Source organism: Nicotiana sylvestris, chromosome 10 (genome assembly GCF_000393655.2).
Source record: "Nicotiana sylvestris chromosome 10, ASM39365v2, whole genome shotgun sequence".
Lineage (NCBI taxonomy): Eukaryota > Viridiplantae > Streptophyta > Magnoliopsida > Solanales > Solanaceae > Nicotiana > Nicotiana sylvestris.
Genome location: NC_091066.1, coordinates 86297858 through 86325117, shown reverse-complemented (window position 1 = coordinate 86325117; position 27260 = coordinate 86297858). Strand labels below are relative to the sequence as shown.

Here is a 27260-nt window from a genome sequence, read left to right as displayed (position 1 = left end):
TTCTGTCCACTATACCCAAACATACAGCCAACCTCCAGCCCACGCACAATGGCGTGCGCCAATCCCACAAAATACATACCCAGCTCCACAAAATGTCTATCCACCCCTAAGAGCCTACCGGAACCCTCCTGGATCAGGTTTCTGGCCCAACCAAGCATTTAAGAACGAGAGGTTGCAAAATAAGAAAACCCTCACTCCATTGGGAGAATCCTATACCAGTTTGTTCCACAGGTTGCGACAATTGGGTATGCTGAGTCCGATCGAGCCAAAACTGCCAAATCCTCCCCTGAGGAACCTTGATCACTCTATTAGTTGCGAATATTGTTCTGGTGCTCCGGGGCATGATACAGAGAAGTGCTGGCAATTGAAAACAGCTATTCAAGAGCTCATTGATACTAATCGGATTGAGGTCCAAGCTCCGGAGGCACCCAATACCAACCAGAATCCGTTGCCGGCTCATCCCGAGACAAATATAATCGAGATAGTGCATAAGGGAGGGGAGCCCAAGAAGCCTTCATAGACCGTCATGATGATTCGGTCCAGTGAAGTCAGGCTGGTTGAAAAGCCAACAAGTGAGAAATCAGTGATTCGATTGAGCAGGGCAAATAGTGAAGCATCTGCAGTAGCCAAAAAGGGGACCCCAAGCGATGTGGTAATAAAATAAGAAGTATCCAAAGTGGTTGTGCCAGGAGTGGCGAACAAGCTTGTTGTAATTGTGGAGGGCGCTCGCATAGACCCTGTCATTATCAAGCCGGTAACTCAACTACCGATAGTCAACAACAGGGCGGTCCCGTGGAATTATGAACGAGTGATAGTGACTTACAAGGGGAAAGAAGTTAAAGAAGAAGTTTGTGATACCCATGGTTTGACTCGATCGGGGAGATGTTTTGCCCCCGAAGAGTTGAGAAAAGCTAAGAGCTCCAAAGACAACCTAGTGCTAGTGAAGAAAGTTGTGACCGAAGAAGAAGCAGAGGAATTCTTGAGAAAGATGAAAGTGCAGGACTATTCCATTGTGGAGCAGTTGAGGAAGACACCGGCTCAAATTTCACTATTGTCATTAGTGATCCATTCAGACGAGCACCGTCGGGCTTTGATGAAAATCCTGAATGAGGCCCACGTTCCTGACAAAATCTCAGTAAACCACCTGGAAAAGATAGCTAACAAGATATTTGAGGTAAACAGAGTTGCTTTTTCTGATGATGAGTTGCCCATTGAGGGTACTGAGCACAATAGAGCCCTCTATCTCACGGTGAAATGTGAAGACTCTGTGGTTACCCGAGTACTAGTCGACAATGGTTCCAGTGCGAACATTTTCCCTCTTTCCACTTTGAACAAATTGAAGGTGAATGATGAAAGAATTCACAAGAACAATATCTGCGTTCGGGGATTCGACGGTGGAGGGAAAGATTCAGTGGGGGACATAGTGCTTGAGCTTACAATGGGGCCTGTTGAATTTACCATAGAGGTCTAGGTGCTCGATATGGCTGTTTCTTACAATCTGCTGTTGGGTCGACCCTGGATTCATGCTGCAAAAGCGGTCCCGTCTACTCTGCATCAAATGGTCAAGTTTGAATGGGATATACAGGAAATTGTTGTGCACGGCGAGGATAATATGTGTGCCACAGTGATGCCATTGTTCCGTTCATAGAGTTTGAAGATGACAAGGGGCCATGGGTTTATCAGGTTTTTGATACGGTATCGGTAGAGAAAATTCCAGAAGGGAAGTGCGTTCCAGCGCCGAGGGTAGCCGCTGCAGCAGTCATGGTAGCTGTTGAAATGTTGAAAAATGGTTTTGTACCAGGCAAGGGTTTGGGTGCATCTCTGCAAGGTATCATACAGCCGATGTCTCTCCCCAAAAACTTGGATACATTTGGTTTGGGGTTCAAGCCCACAGTTGCGGACATAAAAAGAGCTAGAAAGCTGAAACAGAGGGCATGGGTCCTCCCAAAGCCCATCCCACGTCTCTCCAGATCATTTATCAGGCCCGACGCCAAGAAACGCCCCGCAACAACAGTTCCCAGTTCTGTGGTTGGTCCTGATAAAGAGTTGCTTGAAAGGTTTGAGAAATTATTCGACGAGGTGAACATGGTGGCAGCTGGAGAGGGTTCTAGCAAGGCAGATGTGCAATTTGTTGGGCCCGGTGCAAAGATTAACAATTGGGAAGCTACTCCTCTCCCCACCAGGAAGGCGTTTTGGTAGTTTGCTTTGATTTTCTTTCAGGTTATCTGGATTATTCCAGGGTTGTAATTCAGATTATATGTTCCGTCCGTTTGGATGTATAAACCTTATTATCTTTCAATTTCAATGAAATGCAATTTCCCTTTTCCTCATTCCTGACAGTTTTATTTTTGTTTTCTTTTCTTCCTTGTACAGCTCTTTTTATGCTGGTTTCAATAACATGACATGCATGAGGAATCTTCGGCCCAGTTTTAAAAGCCAATCTAATTCTGAAATAGTAATTCAAGAAATAGAGTGTGATGGTGAATCAGAATACAACGAAGATGAGTCCTTTGAAGATATTAGTAAAGAACAAAGCCATTTTGAAGAAAAACCCAAGCCTAACCTGAGTGATACAGAAGCAATCAATTTAGGAGACCCAGATAATATCAGAGAAACTAAAATAAGTGTACATCTTGAACCTCAACTCAGGGAAGTGATAATTAAAGCGTTACTTGAGTACAAAGACGTCTTTGCATGGTCATATGACGACATGCCAGGTTTAAGCACTAACTTGGTGGTTCACAAATTGCTCACTGACCCGGCATTCCCTCCTGTCAAGCAGAAGCTGAGGAAATTTAAGACCGATGTGAGTGTGAAGATCAAAGAAGAGGTCACTAAGCAGTTTGATGCAAAAGTCATTCGGGTCACTCGGTATCCCACTTGGTTAGCCAATGTAGTACCTGTGCCAAAGAAGGATGGCAAGATCAGGGTGTGTGTTGACTACCGTGATCTCAACAAAGCGAGTCTCAAGGACAACTTCCCAGTGCCAAATATCCACATTCTGATTGACAATTGCGCCAAACATGAGCTTGGGTCTTTTGTGGACTGTTATGCGGGTTATCATCAGATATTAGTGGATGATAAAGATGCGGAGAAGACGACATTCATCACACCATGGGGAACATATTGCTACAGGGTCATGCCTTTTGGGTTGAAAAATGCTGGGGCAACTTACATGAGGGCAATGACAACCATATTTCATGACATAATACACAAGGAGATCGAGGTTTATGTGGATGATGTAATCATAAAGTCTAGAAAGCAGTCTGATCACGTCAGAGATTTGAGAAAATTTCTTCCAAAGGCTTCGCAAGTACAATCTTAAGCTCAATCCTGCAAAATGCACATTCAGTGTGCCATCCGAAAAATTATTGGGATTCATAGTCAGCCGCCGAGGTATTGAATTGGATCCGTCCAAGATTAAAGCTATCCAAGAATTGCCACCTCCAAGGAACAAGACTGAGGTGATGAGTTTATTAGGGAGGTTGAATTACATCAGCAGGTTTATTGCTCAGCTTACGATAACTTGTGAGCCTATCTTCAAACTGTTGAAGAAAGATGCTACGGTCAAGTGCTCAGATGAGTGTCAAGAAGCATTTGATAAGATAAAAGGGTATTTGTCAAACCCACCTATGTTGGTGCCACCAGAACCAGGGAGACCTTTGATTCTGTATTTGACGATTTTGGACAATTCGTTTTGTTGTGTGTTGGGTCAGCATGACATCACCAGTAGGAAAGAGCAGGCCATCTATTATCTCAGCAAGAAGTTCACATCTTACGAGGTTAAGTACACTCACCTGGAACGGACATGTTGCGCCCTAACTTGGGTGGCACAGAAGCTGAAGCATTATTTGTCATCTTACACTACTTACCTTATCTCTCGTTTGGATTTGTTAAAGTATATCTTTCAGAAGCCTATGCCTACAGGAAGGCTCGCAAAGTGGCAGATATTGCTCATAGAATTTGACATCGTCTATGTGACCAGGACCGCGATGAAAGCCCAGGCGTTGGCCGATCATTTGACTGAGAACCCAGTGGATGAAAAATATGAGCCTTTGAAGACTTACTTCCCTGATGAAGAGGTAACACATATTGATGAGTTGGAACAAGTTGGAAACTTTTCTTTGATGGAGCTGCTAACATGAAAGGCGTTGGGATAAGAGCTGTATTGATTTCTGAAACAGGACATCACTACCCTGTTTCGGCTCAGCTTTATTTCTACTATACTAATAACGTGGCTGAATACGAGGCATGCATTTTGGGTTTGAGGTTAGCTGCAGATATGGGTGTCCCGGAAGTTTTGGTCTTGGGGGACTTGGACCTTTTGGTGCATCCGATTCAAGGGGAATGGGAAACACGAGATCTAACACTCATACCGTACCGGCAATGTTTGCATGATCTTTGTCAACGGTTTCGATTAGTAGAGTTCAGGCAAATTCCAAGGATCCATAACGAAGTTGCTGATGCTTTGGCTACCTTGGAGTCAATGTTACATCATCCGGATAAGGCTTATGTTGACCCGTTGTATATTTAGGTCCATGATCAGCACGCTTACTGTAATGTGGTAGAAGAAGAACTTGACGGTGAGCCCTGGTTTCATGATATCAAGGAATATATCAGGATGGGGGTATATCCAGTACGAGCCACAGGCGATCAAAAGAGAACAATTCGGCGGTTAGCGAGCAGATTTTTCTTCAGCGGAGGGGTTTTATACAAAAGGACTCCGGATCTTGGATTGTTGAGATGCATAGATGCTAGACAGGCCACAACTATCATGACCGAAGTACATTCTGGAGTCTGTGGACTGCATATGAGCGGGTATGTGTTGGAAAAGAAGATCCTACGAGCAGGTTATTATTGGCTCACTATGGAGCGAGATTGTATCAGTTTCGTGCGCAAGTGTCATCAGTGCCAAGTGCATGGATATTTGATTCATTCTTCACCATCTGAATTGCACACAATGTCTGCACCATGGCCTTTTGTCGCGTGGGGCATGGATGTCATTGGGCCAATTGAGCCATCAGCACCAAATGGGCACAGGTTCATTCTAGTGGCCATCAACTATTTCACCAAGTGGGTAGAGGCTAAAACGTTCAAGTCCGTAACCAAGAAAGCGGTGGTTGATTTTGTGCACTCAAATATCATTTGTCAGTTTGGGATACCAAAGGTGATCATTACAGACAATTGGGCTAATCTCAATAGTCATCTGATGAAAAAGGTATGTCAGCAATTCAAGATTACGCATCGCAATTCTACCCCTTACCGCCCCAAGGCAAACAGAGCAGTTGAGGCAGCTAACAAGAATATAAAGAAGATACTTCGAAAAATGGTGGAAGGTTCCAGGCAATGGCATGAGAAGCTGCCTTTTGCATTACTGGGTTATCGCACTACTGATCGCACTTCAATAGGGGCACTCCTTATTTATTGGTATATGGCACTGAGGCGGTGATACCTGCAGAAATTGAAATCCCGTCCCTTCGGATTGTCGCTGAGGCCGAAATCGATGACGATGAGTGGGTCAAAACTCGCTTGGAACGGTTGAGTTTAATTGATGAGAGAAGATTAGCAGCAGTGTGTCATGGCCAGTTGTATCAACGGAGAATGGCAAGAGCATATAATAAGAAAGTGCGTCCACGGAGGTTTGAAGTGGGTCAGTTAGTATTGAAACGTATCCTTACTCATCAGGCTGAGGCAAGAGGCAAGTTCACCCCAAACTGGCAGGGGTCGTTCATCGTGACGAGAGTGTTGTCCAATGGTGCTTTGTATTTAACAGATGTAGAAGGCAAATGTGTAGAAATGGCCATCAATTCTGATGCGGTCAAAAGATATTATGTATGGTCTCTTTGGTTAAATTGTGTTGTTTGTAATTGGTATATTTTAAAGATTGGAATGACGAAGGCATTTTGTTCTGCTATCTAAACACTTTATCCTTTGTTACCCCTTTGAGCCTTATTTATTTTCTTTCATATTCCTCTTTTGGAATCAGTAGCAAAGATCATAAACGCAAGCGTAAAAAGAGAGAAAAGAAGAAGAAAAGAAAAAAGGAAAAGAAGAAAAAGATAAGAAAAAGAAAAGAAAGAAAGAAAAAAGAAGAAGAAGAAGAAGAAGAAAACAAAACAACAAAAGAGAAGAAGAAGAAAGAAAAGAAAAGAGGAGAAAGAGGAAGAAAAGGAAAGAAAAATCACAACAACAAAGTAATTCCTATGACATGAACTACGTTCGACCTGATTCCTTTAAAGGATACGTAGGTAGCCTCACAGTTCGATCCCATCAAACAAAATCCAAAAGTCCCCGAGCAAAGAAACTGGGGTAGAAGTTGTGGTTGTTGCAAGAAATTTGATTCCGAAAGTTGTAATTTTGAACCCATTCAAATTGTTTTGAGCTTTTTGACACCCTTTCTTTCTAACCCTGTCCAAAAGCCCACGTTATGATCCAAAGAAAGACCTTCTGATCAGTCTTCGAGAGATGCCAAGTCGAGCAAGTAGAGGTGATTCATATCAGGGGCAGCACTCTGGCCCAAGCAAGAAAATGAAAAATGAGAGAGTCTTATTGGTGAAAACCCTCACAGGCACCATAAGGCGCCGGGAGCTGAGAGAAATCAAAATGAGAGAGTCTTATTGGTGAAAACCCTCACGGGCACCGTAAGCCGAAAGTGAGTTGAGAGATGAACAAATGAGAGAGGCTTGTTGGTAAAAACCCTTCAGGGCACCACAGGCCGAACAAGGTCAAGGTTTTGGCAAAAAAGTCAGGTTGTGGAAACTCTGGGGCAACAAAGTATGGCAACTGAGAGTTGATTGGTTGGATAGATTGGGCCAATTAATCCGAAATGCATGTCATGATCATTGGTACCAGCTATTCCACTCAGATAAGTCTCTTTCCTTTTTCCTTTTTAGCAAGTCATCCAGTTTTGGATTTTCTTTATCATTAACTCTCAGGGTCATTGTATTTCATTTCTTTTGGGTTTCATTTCTCTAAGATGTTTCAATGTCAGTCTTGGTCAAGCAAATTAAGAAAGGATTTTAAAGCTCACTACCAACTTCCAAAAAACCGCAAAGCACAGTGTGGCCAGAGCATACCAAAGATAGCATGATGTAGAGTGGGATAAAATGCCAGCAAAAGATCCACCGATGGAATGATTTAGTAATTTCGTGGGAAATGCAGAGGCTCAGTAAAAGGGGTTAGAGGTGTAAAACAGTGGTTCAGGTATAGAACAATCGGGTCGTCCGAGGTCATGTGGGTTGAAAGATAGCCAGAAAATCAAGAGGTTCAGAGCCAGTTCGGGGAAGCCAGTCAAAACAAAGCATGGCCGCGGGGAGACTTTCAGCAAGAATGCCACAAACTAACCACCACATTTTAAAATGACAAGATTTTTCTTTAATTAAAACAGGGGCAGAAAGTTTCGATTGTTTCGGGGAAATCCGTCACAAGGAAAGGCAAGCACCAGACAGGTTTGACCGTAAACTTTTAGGACCCGCCTGGATAATGGGATTTCATTTGAAGTTTTCAAGACCCGCCTGGATAATGGGATTTCATTTGTAGTTTTTAGGACCTGCCTGGATAATGGGATTTCATTTGAAGTTTTCAGGACCCGCCTGGATAATGGGATTTCATTTGAAGTTTTGAGGACATGCCTAGATAATGGGCTTTCATTTGAAGTTTTTAGGACCCGCCTGGATAATGGGATTTCATTTGAAGTTTTTAGGACCTGCCTGGATAATGGGATTTAATTCTCAGGACCCTCCTGGAAAATGGGACCTAGTTTAAAGTTCAAAATAATTATGAGTAGCATAATCTAGCATAAATGCACCACAAGAGAATATAAGTTGGTTTCAAAGTTTGCAAGTTTGAGATAGGATTCAATTAGGAGTTGTCAGGACCCTCCTGAATAATGGGACCTAGCTTTAAGATTTCCATTAGATAACAAGATTTGGTGTAAGTTCCGTTGTAGAGTGGTACAATTCAGCCGTAAAAATTATCACGCTTAAGATAAGACTTGATTTTGATTTTCAGGATCCGCCTGGATAATGGGATATAGTTTTAAGGTTTCCTCTAAATAACAAGATTTAACGTAAGTCCTGCTGTAAGGAAGTATAATTCAGCCGTAAAAGTTGTCACTCTTAAGATAAGACTTGATTTTTGATTATCAGGACCCTCCTGGATAATGGGATGTAGCTTCAATACTTTCGTACCTTCAGAAGATATAACTTAGATTTAAAATTGTCGCTTATTTAAGAGTTGTCAGGACCCTTCTGGATAATGGGATGTAGTCGTAAGACCTTCTTTGATAACAAGACTTAGCGGAAGTCATACCTTTAGAAAACATAATTCAGCTTTTAAAACTGTCATTTAATTAAGAGTTGTCATGACCCCTCCTGGATAATGGGACCTAGCTTTCAAATTCTTAGTAATATTTGGTAACATGATTTAGTTTAAAACTCAAATATGTGCCCAGCTACCAAACTAGGGCAGAAAATTTTCTTTGTTTTGTCTATTTTTGTTAAAATTAGGTACCCACCTGGAGAGCACGAGAGTACAATTCAAGTTTAGCGGTCAGGAGCCCACCTGGAGAGCACGGGAGTACAATTCAAGTTCAGCAATCAGGTGCCCACCTAGAGAGCAAGGGAATACAATTTAAGTTCAACAGTCAGGCGCCCAGCTGGAGAGCACGGGAATACAATTCAAGTTCAGCAGTCAGGCGCCCACATGGAGAGCACGTGAATACAATTCAAGTTCAGCAGTCAGGCGCCCACCTGGAGAGCACGGGAATACAGTTTGAGTTTAGCAGTCAGGAGTCCACTTGGAGAAAAGGAAATCATTTCAGATTATAATTTGAATTTAGCAATCAGGCGTCCACCTGAAGAAAAGGGAAAGTGTCCCAGATCACAACTCAACAAAGGGACTTCACCGGGAGAATACAAGTCAACAAGGCAACAAGAATCACAAGATCAAGTTTGAAGACACAGACAGGATTTTTGTAATGTATAGATCATAGTTTAGTCTAGCTTCTTTTATTTTGGCATGGTGTAATAAGGAGGTCAGTAAGCAGTAGCAACAGCAGCAACAACAGTGAAATCACAGCTTCATAGTAGTCCCAACTACCAAACCTTCCCGAACTACACTGACCTGATTCCTTTATAGCCAAGGATATGTAGGCAACCTCGGAAGTAGGGTGCGGTTAAATCTTTCAAAAAAGGTTCCCACGGAGTATTCAAACGGGCAAAATCGCTCGTATCCGCTCACTTTATCTTTGCACGAAAACTCTTCGTGTTTCCGAGCAAAGAGGGGCAGCTGTGAGCACGTGATTTTTGCCCTATATGAATTACTCCCACAAATTCAAAACAAAATAATTTTCCCATTATTTGCAATTTCGTAGATTTTTATAGCATTTTTTGTTAATTGTTTGCATTTGTCTGCGCATGTTAATTTTGTTTAAATTATGAAAAATACAAAATATGTTGCCTTTACATTTAGGATTTAACTTTGCTTTAGTAATTTAGTTGCTTTATAAAAATGGGAAATTCAAAAAAAATAGTTTAGTTTTGCACTTTTTAATTTTAATTTTGTATTTTGGTAGTTTTCCTTTAATTTGATTTTTAATTATTTGTGGTAATTGTTATTTAGAGTTGGTTAATATAATTTGATAGAATAATTTGATTATGAATTAATTTAGGTGTTATTTTAAAAGAAAATAGAAATATAAAAAGAGGAATTGAAAGAAAAGGAAATGGAGGAATTGGACTTAAAGACTCGGAATTGGGCCAGTCCAATGCCAAGGCCCAAATATTTCCCACCCATTTGCCCAAGTCCAGTCCCCAAACCCGGTCCGACCAGTCATTAAATTAAATGACGCCATTTTGGGTATGTGAATCTGAGCCATTGATCTCCCCTCCCCTTGATCAAACGGCTCAGAACTAAAGCTCCGTAAGTATTTAACGGTCCGAAACGGACCCCCCCAGAACCCCATCAGTCTCTTCGTCTTCAACCAAACCCTAGAGATGCCGCCCTAATTTTCCACCGCCTCAGCCAGCGGCGCCACCTCTGATCGTCCCCAAGTTGATATCATAGAACCCTTACCTCACTCCCCCCTTTCCAATCACCACTCCGTTCCTCTCAAACATGGCCTAAACTCCTCGAATCTCAAATCTAGGGTTCGAGCGCTAGAAGCCATAGCTGAGTTCGTTCATGCAGGGATATCCTTCAATGTTTCCTTAGCGTTCAAGGCTGGTTTGGTCCCAGAATAACGTTGTTTTCTTGTTCTTCGCAAGGAACAAGCAGATGACATTATTTGGGGACTAAATCAGAAAGTTAATCGCGAGTTCGAAGCATAGGTTGGTGAGTTTCTTATTTCTTCTTTCATTCTTGTGTTCCTTCAGTATTCCTTCCTCCTCATTTCTTCTCTTCCTCTATGATTAATTGAATGGAAACTTGAACAAAGTTTAGCTAAAAATTGAGGACTGTCCGTTTATAGCTTTTTCAATTTTGCTTTTCTAAATTTTATTGGTCTGATTGGTTTGTGTCAAGAGTATGTTCAATTTCTAATTTCACTTTTTGTTTTAAGCCACTTAGTTTAATTTAATTAGGCCGCTTTGACAACTTAGTTAAATCCCTGCATGTTTGTGTTAATTAACCAGTAGCTTAGTTAGATTTTTTGATTATGGAAGTCATTTCGGTGTTTGTGTCATGTTGTTTTTCCGGATGCTTATAGAATTTAGCTGGGTCGTTTTATTGTTTGGGCTTTAGTATTGTTTCTGGCCATTTTTGCAAAGTGCAGCTCCTCTATTTGGGATAAGTCATTGGGTCAAGTTGATCCATTTGGAATTCTAAAGTAATATTCAGGGGCTTGAGGGGTAGTTTGGGTAGTCTAGGAAAGGGAATCTTTGGGTAACTGATTAGGAAGCTTCTAGGAAGCTGGGGAGGGGGACTATTGTGAAGTTCTGAGATTTAAAATAGGGATACCTAAGCTAAAATGAAAATTAGAAAAGGTGCAAAGTGCAAAAATTGATCCCTTAGGCTGCCCTAATAGCTTGCCTATAAAGGCACTTTACCTTGCATTTCAAGGCAGATTTTGAAGGAAAAAAAAGTTCAGAAAATCAGAAATGGCTAAAAAAGACTAAAAAATTGGATAAAAATCCAGAGAAAATACAAACGGCTGAATTTTTACTGTTTCATTGAACTTCTTCAGTGATTTCTGATTCTTTTCAATTTTGGAAAATAATAGTTTCTTATTCTGGGATATGAAATGGATTGATATTGTGTTTTGAAAAGTTTTGATTCAAGCTTTGTTGAGGGTTACTGTTCCATTGGATTTTGAGCTGATTTCATTGTTCTGATTGCTGAATCTGGGCTAACTACTACTGCTTACTGCTTACTGCTGAGCTTCTCACTTTTGCTGTTATTTTACTTTCCAGGTACATGCTCCTGTACATATCTTGTTTGTGAGGTTTTGATTTGAGGAATAAGAATGCAAGGCAGAAGTTTAAAGCGTAGCTTTATTTTGTTGATTCAATTGTGTTGTTTTGATTTTCTTTTAAAATTTGATGTTGTCATGGTGATTGAATAAGCTATGGGTGGGGTCAGTTTCAACTATTGTGTTTAACTTGGGATTGCCATGAAAACCTGGGTAACATTCTGTCTAGCTGAATTGTTGATTAGGTGTTGATGTTGTATAAATGAACACCCTAGCGTGGTACTTGGTCTAGAACTGTTATGAAGTTTGGGATATTTGCATATTTAGTTAAGTTCTTGATCCTCTTTTACACTAAATTTTAGTCAATTTATATTGTTAGCATGTGTGTGAGGCAGAATGGTTATTTATGGTTCTTAAGTTAAGCAATTTGGGGCAATGCTCTCTCTTGAAGCCATGATTCTGCAGGTTTTATTTGAGTTTCAGTTATTTTGTTATTTGAGGCTATGGTAGTACAGTGCCAAACCATATAGATTCTATGAGTTAGCTGCAATTCACCCATTATCTGTTTCAATTAGCTTTTAAAATTTTTATGGTCGTCTTTAACCCCAAATTCAAACGTATGGCTGTGCTGTGAAAGGGGTTCGGCCCTGAACCCCAGCTTCTCTACAATAGGGATGGCTTCCAAGCCGGATTTCCTTGGGCTTTATTTAAGCCATTGTGCAATCAGCACTTCGTGGGCTTTGCAGTTTCGACACATTATTGGGCCTCATTTCATGCCCAGATTTTGAGGTGAATTGGACATCGCCTAATATCCGACATTCGTTCTGGCTAAATTAATTTGAACTTCATCTTAGAGAAGTTACATTTTTGTCTTCAGCCAGTTAGTTTGGTTTTGTTTTTAGGTTGGAGGCGTGCTATATTAGCCAAATGAACAATTTATGGCCGTTCGAAATTTAGTTTGAATTCCCTTTTAAAATTGGAATTGAGATGCGCTGCGCTAAATAAAATCTCAAATGCGTGGCGCTCATTTGATTATTTCTTTTAAATCCTTAGAATTCGAGGCGTGCCATTTAGCAAATTTTCCATGGACCTCGCAAAGTTAAAAAACGCGTAGTTGCTTTAGGCGCGTTATTTTAATAATATTACCTTCCTAAACTCGGGTGTGCATTTCATGTGACCCAAATCTAAATCTTAACAACGTTAAATAAAATATGTCACGGATCGCGGGTGCATTTCATATGGCGTGATCCAAAGACGTGTTTTGTATAACGTTGAAATCTTCCTAAAATAAGTAAAAGCGGTTTAAAAGTTAAAAATGCACATAGGTTTGAAAGTGTTTTAAAATCAAATAAATAGGCCAATTATAACAGTTAAGTGACCGTGCCAGAACCACGGAACTCGGGAATGCCTAACACCTTGTCCCGGGTTAACAGAGTTCCTTACCCGGATTTCTGGTTCACGGACTGTAAAACATAGTCAATCTTTTCCTCGTTTCGGGATTTGAACCGGTGACTTGGGACACCATAAATTATCCCATGTGGCGACTCTGATTCTTAAATAAATAATCCCGTTTCTATTGTCACTTTAAGTTGGAAAAAATTCCCTTATATACCCTTCCGGGGGTGTAGTAAAAAGGAGGTGTGACAGCATGAATCTCTTCAAGAGTCTTTCTCAGAGACTAGAATTTGGCATGCTCGGCAACGCAAAATGATCGAACTTGGGCAACATCGGAAATTTCCTTTGCCCGAGCGTGAGCGGCTTCAGCATCAGCTCGATAGACAGCCACGACTGCCTCCGCGTCGGCCTTTACTCTTTCCGCCTCAGATGTGGCCTTTGCAAGCTCAGTGGCCAACCGAACCTTAAGCTCCTCAATTTTCTTGGCTCAGGACAAACTCTCCTCCTTCATGCTTTGGAGTTGATGTTTGGCCAAAGATAGCTGGGCCCGAGCAATGTCTTTCTCCGTGGCAAGGCGGTCCATGTTTTACTTCCACACCAAGGTCTTTGCCTCCTTCATCTTGGCCTCCTCACGAAGTTGCTCGATATTTTCGGGCTTCTTCTGAACCTGCAAGATTAAAGTGTTAGTTGTCGTCTCCGGATTAATAAAACGAGCTTCCAAAATTTTGCATTACCTGCTCAATCAAGTTGGTTTACCTTTTATGAGATGTTTCCAATTCAGCTCTAAGGTCCTTGACCTCCTCTTCCTTTTGCTCAATGAGGAGTTTTAGGGCATCTCTCTCCTCCTTAAGCTTTTTATGATCGGCCTCACACCGGTCCAGCTCTGCCCGGGATTTAGAAAATATTTCCCGATGGAGCGTCAAAAGCCTATGAAGAAAGAAAGGAAATCAGACAAGAATAAATAAAGGCAAAGATATTATTAACCAAGGGAGCTGAAGCTCACCTAACTCAAAAGTCGATGGGCTTCAACGAAGTAACTCTATGCATTACCCAAATCGGAATTCTCTTCGACCCCCGTGAAGCAGCCAAGAAAAAGGTCTTTCCCTTCATGGGTCGTTCCCACATCGGGGGTTCCGATGGCCGCGGCTTCTTGAAGTTGCCCCTTAGAAAATGTTAGGAGGGGTGAATCACTAATGTCTATTGCCCCAAGCGAGTCATTTGGTGCGTTCTCTTCGTTTTGAAGGGCCTCAGAACTGGCCCCTTTAGGTACATCCACCGATTGCCCATCACGGCGGGAGGCATCCTCAGCCTCCGGGACTTTGTTCGGGCCATCTTCCGAGATCCCCTCGGTTCGACTTTGAACCTCTTCGGTCATTATTGGCTCGGCGGCCTTTGGGACCTCGGCGCTCCTCTTTCGAGCCACCAGCTCATAGCCAACATCTTCATTCTCTCTTCTTCATCTCATAACTATTGAACTATGTTTTTGGTAAGGGCAGCGGTATCTTTCTTCGACTTGCAGGCCTTGCTCTTCTTGGGCTTTGGAGTATCATAAGGCAGGACCCTTTTCCTCTTCTTATCCAAAACTGACTTCGTGGCCTCCTCTTCCCCGAGTGGGAGTGGCCTTATGACAACATTATCTTCGAGACCTGTATTGGAGGAAATCAAGTAAAAATAAAAAAGAAATATTTCATAGAAAATCATCGAACGCGAGTAAAGAAGCTTACCATGATTTTTGTCCTCCCATCGGCCCTTTGCCAAATCTCACCACGAGCGCTCGTCATACGAAGAGGTCGAGGCTAATTTCTGGACCCAACCTTCAAGGTTCGGTGGATTGCACTAGGCACCCAAGAAACCGCTGCATCATAGTAAAGGGCGTCAATAAGAAAAGGCAAAAGAAACAAAACGATAAGCAGAAGTTATAGGTGGGTTTGTACTTAAGCATCATGTTCCACTCTTCGGGGAATGGCATCTTCTCGGCCAGAATTATGTCGGAAGTCCTCACTGGACAAGCTGGACCATCCATCCTTGGTCCTTGTACTCATCTATGCTCAAGAACAACACCTTGGTGGCCCAACGATGAAACCTTAATAATCCACCTCGATAAAGACGGGGTTGTACAGTCTAATGAGATGGTCGAGAGTAAAAGGCATCCCTTCAATGAGCTAGAAAGAAGGATGGATCTGGACCAAGGTTATTTGGTATTAGCAGGAGAAATTGAGGATAACGGGGTCAACGGGACCCATCGTAAAAGGGTAAGTGTAAACACTTAAGAACCCTTTCACATGAGTGGTGATGTCCCCTTTAGGGGTGTAGACATGTGATTTTTGACCCTCCCCAAGATCTTTTATATATTTGCGTAAAATATTTAATTTAGGCATAATATAGATATTTTAAGTAATTTTGACTCTTTTACTTTATTTTAGTACAAGAAAACAAAAATTACAAAAAATAAGTTCATTAATATTTTGTAGTCATTTTTAATCTAAAAAAGAATATATACAAATAGTATCGTATTTTTATTTTTAATATAATGTTTGAAAATACAAAAAATAGATTTGTTTTAATGGTTAGTTTTGTTTTAATAATTATTTTAATAGTAGGACTAGTTAATAAATGAGCCCGTATTTTTAATCTCGTTCGCAGCAAACGAATAGAGCTTGGGCTCGAGCAACCCATCTTTAGGCCTAATTTTGGACCTAGCCCATAATTCCTAGGCCCACACCCCTTAACCTAAAACCCTACAACCTAGACTCTACACTATAAAAGAATGCTTAACACTAAAGAGAAAAAGAAGAAAAAACAAAAAAAGGGAACAAAAAGGGACGCCCAAAAATCTGAAGAAGCAGCCATAGCCGCATAACTCAAAATCGGGCTCCCCCATCAGTTCATCTTCTCCCTCACATTAAAATACAAAAACACTAACCTCTATTAACATCCACCTCTAATTTTAGCCTTTTAAAACATCCCTCAAACCCAGTAAAGCTTCAGCCCGAATTGGCCTCAAAGTAGCTAAAAAAACGAGTTGAAAATCGCCCAAAATCCAGCAACAACGAGCTGAAACGCAGTTTGTTTCCCAGCGAAATTTCAGCTGCAAAATCAACTGCAAAACAGCCATCAATCTGCTTTAAAATAGTCCCTGAACAGCCACCAAAAATGTCGTCAAAAACCATTGTCGTAGAGGTCGCGTTCGAGCTCCGCCGTGGATTCCAGTCGGAGTTGCTGTACGGTCCTTCAAAGGAGGTTCTTCTTATTTAATTTAAGATTTGCTATTAAAGGTCATTTTTATCCCTTATTTATTCAATATTGTTACATGCTTGGTTTTATTTTATTTTGATGTTTAAGCATTTCAGGCCAGTTTTGTTGATGTGTTCCTTATTACTCCGAAATTGTTTATCGATATTATAGTAGGTTAGTGTTAAGATTGCTTACTGAAAAATGATTTTGGTCAATTTTATACTTAGTGATTGGTATAATTATTTGGTTTAATTTGATAATCATGGGATCAATGATTGAAAGGACTATGTATTTTAGCGTTAGATGCTATTTCCTGCTGATTTTGTATGGTTTTGAAATTTAGCCATGAATGTTTTTCCCTTAGTTTCTTTACTTTTAGGTAGTTATTTTGCATTTTTTGTTCTTCCTATTTAGATTGTTTTTATCCAAATGTTCGTCTTAACAAGTATGCTTATACATGTTCTGAAGGATTTTAATAATTTTAATTTGTTAATAGGTGCTTATACATGTTCTGAAAGATTATAGTAATTTTAATTCCTCAAAAATACTCTGTTCATCAAATAAGTTCAGTCCATAACACATGGCCTTCGTTTAATTAATTTTACTTTAATCTTTAGAATTCGAGGCATGCCATCTAGTGGAATTTTCATGGCTCTCGCAAATTTGAAGAAAAAAAAACGCGTAGTTGCTTTAAATGCGCTCTTAATAAAATTACCTTCCTAAACTCGGGTGCGCATTGATGCAACCCAAATCCAAATCTCGATGAAGTCGAAATGTGTTGACAATCACGGGCGCATTGATTGCGACTGGGTTCGAAACGCGTTTTCACGACATCGTAATTCTCATAAAATAAATAATGATAGAAAAGAGGTTCACAAATTGAGATGAGCCTCACCGAACAAAAATAAATAAATGTGGGGCCCTCGATAAATGGTTATTAAAATGATTAGAATTTGGGAGGGCCATTTAGCAAACTTCACGGCCTTCCCCAAAATAATATTACGTTAGAATCTTTAGGCGCGATTTTAATTAAATTACCTTCTTAAACTCGGGTGCGCATTGATGCGACCCAAATCCAAATCTCGACGAAGTCGAAATGTATTGACAACCACGGGTGCATTGATTGCGACGTGGTTCGAAACGCGTTTTCATGACGTTGTAATTCTTTTAAAATAAATAATGATAAAAAGCGGTTTACTAATAAAAGGCACATAAGCTAGCAGGTATTAAAATCAGATAAAATCAAATGCAACAGTGAAGCGACCGTGCTAGAACCACGGAACTCGGGAATGCCTAACACCTTCTTCCGGGTTAATAGAATTCCTTACTCGGATTTCTGGTTCGCAGACTGTGACAGAGTCATATTTTTCCTCGGTTCGGGATTCAACCAGTGATTTGGGACACCATTAATATCCCAAGTGGCGACTCTGAATCATTAATAATTAAATCCCGTTCCGATTGTCCTTTAATTGGAAAAACTCCTTTACGCCCTTCCGGGTGTGTGTGTGAAAAAGGAGGTGTGACAGCTCTGGCGACTCTGCTGGGGACAAGAACCCAGAACGTTTTGTTCAGGGTTCACAATTCGAGCTTAGATAAATTGTTGTATTTGGTTATATCTGGTTTTCCTACATGTTTTGTGCTGAATGTACTAAATGTTACTGCTTTGATATTATATGAACTGTATTTAAACTGTGCCGACACCCTTCTCTTCTCACCTCCGGGGATGTGCTTACTGGTTGAGACTCCCTATTCTGTTAGTGTCATACCCTGAAATAAGAAAGAGGCCGGACAAGTTACGAAGCCGGATGTCCTTTTGGTTCCCCGTAAGTTGCCCCCTCCTCGACTCGAGTTGTCGCTCGGGTACACAGTCTAGAACACCGACCCATGTTTTGAAAATAGAATAACGTGACTTCATGCCGGATCCCTAGTAGGAACGATTATTTGCATCATGTTGCATTTGACTTAGGGGACTCAACACAGGGGTTGGATCCGTCTAGGACTAGCAACCTGAAATGAAAAGACCATCCTGATGCATCCTATTTATGCTGTGCATTTATTTGTTCCGAATCTGCATGCTGACCGATTTTTTTGAATATCGGGAATATTGTAAAAATGAAAAAGAGAGAAAAAAGAGAGAGTAACAGTTAGGGAGTTAATTGATTATTTTAGAAAAACTAATGACCAAGTACTGTCGAAACTCTGCCGAAATTTTGAGAAAATGAAAAAAAAAGGAAAAATAGGAAAAAGAGTCTTTTATTTTTGGAAAGTTGTTTGTTGAAAAAGAAAATGAAAAAAAAAGTCTTTATTTTAGTTTGGAAAAATAAGTTGTTTTATTGTTTGTTGAAAATGAAAAAGGAAAAAAGAGTCGTTATTTTGTCTTGTTTTCAAAAATAGAAAGGGAAAATAGTTTGTCTTGCCATGAAAAATGAAAATGAAAAAGAGTAGTGTTTTAAAATAGTTTTTTTTATGAAATGCCAAAAATGAAAATGAAAAGAGTCGTGCTTTTGAAAGTGGTTTTGTTATTTGCTTTTGAAATGCCAAAAATTAAAATCAAAAAGAGTCTTGTTTCAAAATAGTTCGGTTAATTTGCCCGAACTACGCATGGTTTGATTCTCACAGGGCGTGAGATACGTAGGCAACCCTCATCGGGTCCAACCTCCCCTTTACAAAAATAGCCCAAAAATATCAAAATTTTAATTTTTGTCATAAATAAACCAGGTGATGCCGTTTTTGTCAAAAATAGCCAAATGTTCCCAAACGGGGTCTCGGAAGGCTGACTTTGCGCAAACAGCCACCTTTGGTCATATTTTGATTCTAACCCTCACAGCCTTAAAATCTTCGTCCCCGAGGCACCGGAAGGTCGTGTTTGCAATACCGGGTCGTTTAATTTAATTTGGAAAAACAAGAAAAAGAGTCAGTGGTCAAGTGAATACCGTTCAGATTTTGGGTCAAAATTGGCATATAGGGGAAGGAATCTGTCATTTTTGGGGTTTGTATTTCTTTTGTTTAGAGTATATGGGTCGTTTGATTTTCGAGTCTGTATTTCATCATTAAGTTGGTTAGTTTTGTTGTTATTATGAAAATGGAAAATTCCAAAAAATATTTTATTGTCGTTTACCTTTTATTTGCAAGAACTACGCACGGTCTGATTCATGAGGGGTCATGATACGTAGGCAATCTCCATAAGATTCGACCGCAACAAAAAAAAATGAATGAAAAATGGAAAAGAAGAATTGAATAAAAAAAATGGAAAATATGTTGTTAATAATGAGGACCAACTCAATCCATTCTAACATGTTTTGTTTTGAATTGTGAAGAAAGTTGAGGTGGTTGGTTTGTGGTAAGCTGGAAACACAAGATCTGAGGAAAAATGATAACTGACATCGAAGCTGTTACGAGTGCTCAAGAGACTCAGGGTCAGAGGGTTCAACAAGGGTCTATTGTGGTTGAGGAAAATAGAACACTGAAACAATAAATGACCAAAATACGTCAAGCCTGGGCCAATGGTCAAGGACAGCCTTGTCATGAGTCACAATTTGCTACACAGCAAGAACAGTACCACTCTCCCGAGTACCACTCCTACTCGTTTGAGCTTCCTGTAAACATCGAGAAGTCTGCCCGAAAGAGAGTACAGGAAGAAATAACCCAAAGAATGAAAAGATTAGAACAACGGTTGAAAAACACGCAAGCAATGGCAGGTCAAAAGAGCGTTGCCTTCAGAGATCTATGCATGTTCCCCGATGTCCACTTGCCGCCTGGTTTTAAGGTTCCCAAATTCGAAAAGTACAATGGACATGGAGACCCCATAGCCCACCTGAAAAGGTATTGCAACCAATTGAGAGGTGTGGGAAGAAATGAAGAATTACTTATAGCTTATTTTGGGGAAAGCCTCTCGGGAGTAGCATCTGAATGGTTTTTGGATCGGGACACATCTTGCTGGTACGTCTGGGATGACATGGCACGAGCCTTTGTCAAACAGTTTCAATACAACATCGACATCGCCCCAGACCGCATTTCCCTTTCTAACCTAAAAAAGAAACCAACTGAAAGTTTCAGGGAATATGCCATCAAATGGAGAGAGCAGGCAGCTAGAGCTAAGCCACCCATGGATGACCACGAGTTAATCACTGTCTTTCTACAGGCTCAAGAGCCAGATTATTTTCAATACATGATGTCCGCAGTGGGTAAATCCTTCCCGGAAGCAATCAAAATGGGAGAAATGGTGGAGAACGGTCTTAAGACAGGCAGAATTATAAGTCAAACAGCTCTCAAAGCTGCAGCTCAAGCTGTCCAAATTGAATCTGATAACACGAATGAGAGGGATGAAGAAATCATGGTGATATCAAGGTTGAGAAGAGGTCCTAGGAGAACATCTCGAAGGTATGTGCAGCCTCATCAGGTTTTTCATGACCCCCTTAAGCATTACTATCCACCTCCGAACCCCCATACTCTGTTGATCCATCCCAGTATGTTGCCCAGCCACCAAATCACCTAAGAAAGTGAGCACGAGTATCACAAAATCTCAACCAGCCTCCGCAAAATTTTCGATTACCTTGTATAGAAGGGAACAAAAGTTGAAAGATAGTTTTACACCAATAGGAGAGCCCTATGCAAGCTTATTTGAGAAGTTAAAACAACATGGCATGATTGCACTCATTCCTCCAAATCAGGTGGACCGACGTGCGAGAAGCTTTGACTCATCTAAAAGGTGTGAATACCACTCCAATGCTCTGGGGCACAATGTGGAAAATTGTCGGGATTTGAAAAGAGAAATAGAAAGGATGATCCAGGAAAATTTGATTCAAGACAGTGGCACCCAGAATATCACGCTGCATCCCTTACATGAGGAGGCACACTCGGTGGGGATGATGCCCGGTGACATAGGGTATGAGAATCCTCGTGGGAACTTGTTGACTGAATGAAGATAATGACGCAGATAGTGGTCATGGAAATATGGATGCAAATCTTAGTGGCTAGGATGCCGTGCTTGGTAACTAGAAAGACGCTCCGTTCCCAAGTCAGCCAAGGAGGAGCTTTGGTGGTCCATTTTGCTGTTATTTCTGTTGTCTGGGTTATTTGCAGGGTTGTAATCCGGATATTGTCTTGTGATCAAACCCTCTTATCCTAGCTTGTTTAGTCGTAGTGGTTCGTTTAAGTGTTGTCCATGGATGTTTCAGGTTCATTCTAGGGTTGTACTCCAGTTTGTTTGCTTATTTTGTTATTCGAGTTATTTCATCGTTGTCTAAATACAAAATTCCGGTCTTTTGTTACTTCCAATCATTGTTCTTCATTTAGTTCTTTTCTATCCTTTTGTTTTGTCTTTTGTCTAATGCTGGTTCTAGTGTCATGACATGCACGCATAATTCTCAGTCGGATCTTTAAAAGCTATGTTAGTCGGAAAGCAAGGAAACCATTTTTGAAAATAATAAGGGCACTTGAGGGAATAAGAACAGATTGGGACGTTTTGAGATTGTTTGATGCTCGAACCATATGAAATTGGGGCAGATAGAATATAAAGAAACCCTAAAAGCAAGTTGGCCAAATCGACAGGGGACCGGTCGTGGTAATAAGAGTAAGAGTGTTGCCCAATGGTGCAATATATTTGACAGATGTAGCAGGAAAATGTGTGAAAATGGCCATCAACTCCGAGGCGGTCAGGATATCCTATGTGTAATTTCTGTGCATTAATCGTATTGGTTTGCCTTTGGCATGTCTTGAGGATTGAAATGACGAAGGCGTTTTGTTCTGCTATCCAAACATTTTTTTCCATTGTCACCCCTTTTGAGCCGTGTTTATTTTCTTTCGTACCCCTCTTTCGGAATCAACGACACAATTAAGAAACGCAAGTGCCGCAAATAAGCAAATAAAAAGAAAAAAAAGGAAGGAAAGAGAAAAAGAAAAGAAAGAAAAGAAAAGAAAGAAAAGAAAAGAAAGAAAAGAAAGAAAAGAAAGGAAAATGAAAGAAAAGAAAGGAAAATGAAAGAAAAGAAGAAAAGAAGAACATAAAAGAAAAGAAGAGAAAGAAAAATCACAAAAAAGAAGAAGGTAATTTCTATGTCGTGAACTACGTATTGACTTGATCCCGAAAGGGTACGTAGGCAGCCTCTCTGAGGTTCAATCATACCAAAACAAAAATCCAAAAGTCCCTAAGCAAGAAACCGGGGCAGAAATTGTGGTTGTTGTGAGAAGTTGGATTCCGAAAGTTGTAATTTTAACCCATTTCGAAATTGTTTTGAGCCTCTTATACCCTTTCTTTCTAACCCATCCAAAAGCCTACATTACGGTCCAAAGAAAGACCTTCTGATCAGTCTTTGAGAAATGCCAAGTCAAGCAGGTAAGGTAATTCATGTCAGGGGCAACATTCCGGTCCAAACAAGGAAAATGAAAATAAGAGAATCTTATTGATGAAAGTCCTCATGGGTATCGCAAGGTGATGAAAACTGAGAGAAATAAAAAATGAGAGAGTCTTATTGGTGAAAACCTTTACGGGCACCTTGAGGCGACAGTAAGTTGAGAGAAAGAACGAAATGAGAGAGGTTTGATGGTGAAAACCCTTTGGGCACTACAAGCCGAATAAAGAATGCGAATCAAATTGGATAAGCGGAGCAATGAAGCCCAGTTTCACAGCAAAAAGGAACAACAAGAGCTGAACATCAGATTTGCTTAACAGAATAGGTCGCAGGTGCATGTCAAGGTCATTAGAGTCGGTATCCACATCCGATAGGTTTCTACTGTGTAGTTTTCTTGTTAGGAATCATCTCTTTCTATTGTCCTTTACTCTGTTCCTTTTGTTTTGTTTATTTCCCCTTTCTGAGTCTTTTGGTCGTAACAAGTGAGAAATGACTTCAAAATTGGCCACCAGCTTTCCAATTGCACAAAATGGGGTCACAAGTCATGAAAAATAACAAGAGCACTGAGCTGGTAATAATCCACATACTTTGGGATCCTTATGAAACACAAAGTTTGGTAGATGTCGGTTCAGGAATAATGCAACAGATAGAGGGTATTGGGATTGAACGGGGAAAAAGGGTATTTCAGTGACACAGATGACGAGGAAAGTGGTTAATCAGTAAACATGCAAGACCTTCAAGAAGAATCAGTTGTCACAGAAAACATATGGGGTCAGATAAGAAGACCAGAAGTAATAATTGAGAGATAGTCATCAAGAAGGGAGGAAGTTATCAGCCAAGTTTCAAAGATGGTCGGACAACGCAAAGCATGGAAAGGAGAAAAGGAAAACCATCCCAACGGGAGTACCACAACCAACCACCGCACTTTTAAACTGACAGAATTTTCTTTGATTCGAAACAGAGGCATGGAAATGTTATTGATGGCATAAAGATATGCTACAGGAGGATTATCAAACTGGGGCAGAAATTTTCTGTCGTGTTGAAAATTTTCTTGAAGTCGGGTACCCATCTGAAGAACACGAAGGTCAATGCAAGTGTTTTTAAAAAAAAAAAGAGAAAAAGTGAGGGAAGTAGTTTTCAGGAAAGAAACATTAGTTCTAAGAAAAGTAATTTTTGGAGGAATGAAACACTAGTTTTTAGGGAAGTGGTTTTTTGAAGGAGGACAACACCAGTTTTTAGGGAAGCAGTTCTGAAAGAAGATAATTCAAGTTAGTGGGTAGATAAAACAAATTTTGAAGGAAAATGGTTAAAAGAAATCTTAGTCTGATGAATTTTTCACCTAAGATAAAGAAATCTTAAAAAATGAAAGGAAGACATAATTTGGGAAAAGATGAAGGCAGAAGTCGAAAAAAAAGGGGAAGGAAGGCATAATTTGGGAACAAGAAAGGAAGGCAGAATTTGAAAAGAATGGAAGTTAGAATTTGGAAAATTAAGAAAGTAGGGATCACAAAAATGGACCTAGTCTGATGAATTATCTCCTAGAGTCACAATCTTAGTCTGTTGAATCTTTCTCCTAAGATGAAAATCTTAGTCTGATGAATTTTTCACCTAAGATAAAGATAAAAATCTTAGTCTGTTGAATCTTTCTCCTAAGATGAAAATCTTAGTCTGATGAATTTTTCACCTAAGATAAAGATAAAAATCTTAGTCTGTTGAATCTTTCTCCTAAGATGAAAATCTTAGTCTGATGAATTTTTCACCTAAGATAAAGATAAAAATCTTAGTCTGTTGAATCTTTCTCCTAAGATGGAAATCTTAGTCTGATGAATTTTTCACCTAAGATAAAGATAAATCTTAGTCAGTCGAATCTTTCACCTAAGATGAAAATCTTAGTCTGATGAATTTTCACCTAAGATAAATTTTAAATTTTAAGATACATTTTAGTCTTTAATTTTTTTTTTCATTCCAGTCTTATCACAATTCAAGTTTCAGCAATCAGGAGCCCGCCTGAAGAACAGAGGCGATACAATTCAAATTTTAGTTTTCAATCGATTTTTTTGTCTTCTTGAAGTCAGGAGCCCGCCTGAAGAACAGAGGCATACAATTCAAGTTTCGGGAGTCAGGAGTCCGCTTGGAGAATAGAGACATACAATTCAAGTTTCAGCAATCAGGAGCCCGCCTGAAGAACAGAGGTGATACAATTCAAATTTGTAGTTCTCAATCGATTTCTTTGTCTTTTTGAAGTCAGGAACCCGCCTGAAGAACAGAGGTATACAATTCAAGTTTCGAAAATTAGGAACCCGCCTGAATAACAAAGGAATACATTTCAAGTTAGCAGTCAGGGAGCCCCGCCTGGAGAATAGGGTCAGTTTTTACTTTAGTCAAGCTTAGTTTACAGTTTTCCTAGTCCATTCTTTAGTTTAATTTCATCATTGCATTAATAATACAGGTGGTTTACAATTTTGCTAACAACTCACAAATCTTCCTAGTACAAACTGGGGCAGAAAATTTCTTTGTTTTGTTTATTTTGTTGTAATCAGGTGCCCACCTGGAGAACAAAGGAAAACAACTTAAGTTTCTAGGGAAAATAGTTTTGAAGGAAGACAGTTCGAGTTTCAGGGAAAATGGTTCAAAGTGTAAAGGAAAATAGTGTCAAGTAATAAGGGAAGACAGTTTAGGTTCAACAATCAGGCGCCCACCTGGAAAAAAAAAAGGAATTCAATTCAGAATGCAATTCAGAAGTTGATGAAGGATGTGAGCTGCTCAAGACATGGCCGAGGTCACAAGCACTACATGTTCGGTCCTGAACCAAAAGCTGTAGAAGAACGAGCTAGCACCTGCAGCTAACAAGTGACAAGGTTGAAATCTAAAGTCTGCATGAAGAACCATTCAAGACTCAAGATCAAGCTTCAGAAGACTTATAGATAGGAATCTTGTAGCTCGTAGTCGATAGGCTTAGCTAGTTTTTTTCATCTTTTGATTTTGATGTAATAACAGGGACCGCAGACCGGAACCTCAACGGAACGGCACCTCGACCGGATCTCCACCTCGGCATACTCCGTCATCTCACTCATCTCTGAACTACACGTGACCTGATTCCTTTATAGCCAAGGATATGTAGGCAGCTCAAATGCCAGAGCTCGGTCACATCCCCCTTTTCTCTTAGTCTTAGTCTCTCCAAATAAGGGTCGGGTCAAAAACCTGTCTAGTCAGTTTTTGTCTGAAAACTCTGTACGTTTCCAGTCAAAGAGGGGCAGCTGTAGACATGTGATTTTTGACCCTCCCCAAGATCTTTTATATATTAGCGTAAAATATTTAATTTAGGCATAATATAGATATTTTAAGTAATTTTGACTCTTTTACTTTATTTTAGTACAAGAAAACAAAAATTACAAAAAATAAGTTCATTAATATTTTGTAGTCATTTTTAATCTAAAAAAGAATATATACAAATATTATCGTATTTTTATTTTTAATATAATGTTTGAAAATACAAAAAAATAGATTTGTTTTAATGGTTAGTTTTGTTTTAATAATTATTTTAATAGTAGGACTAGTTAATAAATGAGCCCGTATTTTTAATCTCGTTTGCAGCAAAAGAATAGAGCTTGGGCTCGAGCAACCCATCTTTAGGCCTAATTTTGGATCTAGCCCATAATTCCTAGGCCCACACCCCTTAACCTAAAACCCTACAACCTAGACTCTACACTATAAAATAATGCTTAACACTAAAGAGAAAAAGAAGAAAAAACAAAAAAAAGGGAACAAAAAGGGACGCCCAAAAATCTGAAGAAGCAGCTATAGCCGCATAACTCAAAATCGGGCTCCCCCATCAGTTCATCTTCTCCCTCACCATTAAAACACAAAAACACTAACCTCTAGTAACATCCACCTCTAATTTTAGCCTTCTAAAACATCCCTCAAACCCAGTAAAGCTTCAGCCCGAATTGGCCTCAAAGTAGCTAAAAAAATGAGTTGAAAATCGCCCAAAATCCAGCAACAACGAGCTGAAACGCAGTTTGTTTCCCAGCGAAATTTCAGCTGCAAAACAGCCATCAATCTGCTTTAAAATAGTCCCTGAACAGCCACCAAAAATGTCGTCAAAAACCATTGTCGTTGAGGTCGCGTTCGAGCTCCGCCGTGGATTCCAGTCGGAGTTGTTGTACGGTCCTTCAAAGGAGGTTCTTCTTATTTAATTTAAGATCATTTTTATCCCTTATTTATTCAATATTGTTACATTCTTGGTTTTATTTTATTTTGATGTTTAAGCATTTCAGGCCAGTTTCGTTGATGTGTTCCTTATTACTCCGAAATTGTTTATCGATATTATAGTAGGTTAGTGTTAAGATTGCTTACTGAAAAATGATTTTGGTCAATTTTATACTTAGTGATTGGTCTAATTATTTGGTTTAATTTGATAATCATGGGATCAATGATTGAAAGGACTATGTATTTTAGCGTTAGCTGCTATTTCCTGCTGATTTTGTATGGTTTTGAAATTTAGCCATGAATGTTTTTCCCTTAGTTTCTTTACTTTTAGGTAGTTATTTTGCATTTTTTGTTCTTTCTATTTAGATTGTTGTTATCCAAATGTTCGTCTTAACAAGTATGCTTATACATGTTCTGAAGGATTTTAATAATTTTAATTTGTTAATAGGTGCTTATACATGTTCTGAAAGATTATAGTAATTTTAATTCCTCAAAAATACTCTGTTCATCAAATAAGTTCAGTCCATAACACATGGCCTTCGTTTAATTAATTTTGCTTTAATCTTTAGAATTCGAGGCATGCCATTTAGTGGAATTTCCATGGCCCTCGCAAATTTGAAAAAAAAAAAAACGCGTAGTTGCTTTAAATGCGCTCTTAATAAAAT

The 27260-nt window shown here is 39.8% G+C and overlaps 1 long non-coding RNA gene across 2 annotated transcripts; it reads left to right on the top strand.

The window, feature by feature from the left end:
- Window positions 1–15427: 15427 nt before the first annotated feature.
- On the top strand, window positions 15428–25709 carry LOC138880287 (uncharacterized). 2 transcript variants are annotated; one of them, XR_011402794.1, is made up of 2 exons: window positions 15428–16077; window positions 24462–25709. It is a non-coding gene; the product is annotated as an uncharacterized lncRNA (long non-coding RNA). The 2 variants fall into 2 exon arrangements; XR_011402793.1 differs by having other exon boundaries at window positions 24386–25709.
- Window positions 25710–27260: the final 1551 nt, after the last annotated feature.